Source organism: Sesamum indicum, linkage group LG6, assembly GCF_026168435.1.
Source record: "Sesamum indicum cultivar Baizhima isolate 11 linkage group LG6, ASM2616843v1, whole genome shotgun sequence".
Taxonomy (NCBI): domain Eukaryota; kingdom Viridiplantae; phylum Streptophyta; class Magnoliopsida; order Lamiales; family Pedaliaceae; genus Sesamum; species Sesamum indicum.
The window spans coordinates 23209037-23209746 of NC_142662.1; positions in this window are offsets into that span (position 1 = coordinate 23209037).

Genomic DNA, 710 nt, shown 5'->3' on the forward strand with positions numbered 1-710 from the left:
GTGCGCGTGTGGGGTGTGTGGGTGTCTTGCGTGTGTGTGTGTGCGTGTGTGGGGTGTGTGTCACTAGAACATATTTTACTTTCATTTTGAACGTAGAAGAAGTGAGGTTTTGCTTTTATCTTCTACGTCAACGAATACCATATACGTCGTGTTACATTTGCCATTCTCCTTCAATTTCTAAGTTTTCATTTCTATCTACACAACATTTTTCCTCCTGCAGGATGTTAACATAGTTTCAGAATATTTTATGCTCATTACGGGTATTGTGCATTTTGTGGTCTATTTATGTCCTTTGTAACATTTTTGAATGCTGGCATAGATGTGTATTTTCATTTTTATTTATCTGATATGAAAGAGTATTTATTGAAATAAAAGCAATAATAGGACATGAGAGAGTGCATTGACCCTCTTCATTTTTCCTTTCAATATATTTCGTTAGCAAGAGTGGTCTTGGATTGATTTACTTTACTAGAGGGGATATAGTGAGAGAAAATGAGTGGAGGATTGATTAAATTTGATAACTGCATTGGGTGGTTATGATGCGCTAACCAATTCTGGAATTGGTTGCCAGCGACCACTACAAAGTATTGTAGTTTTGAACCTCACTTTGGTGTGTTTAGACATTTTATGTGTGTACGTGTGTGGTGTGTGGGTGTATGTGTGTGTGTGGGGGGGGGGGTGTGTGTGCGTGTGGGGTGTGTTGGGGCTAT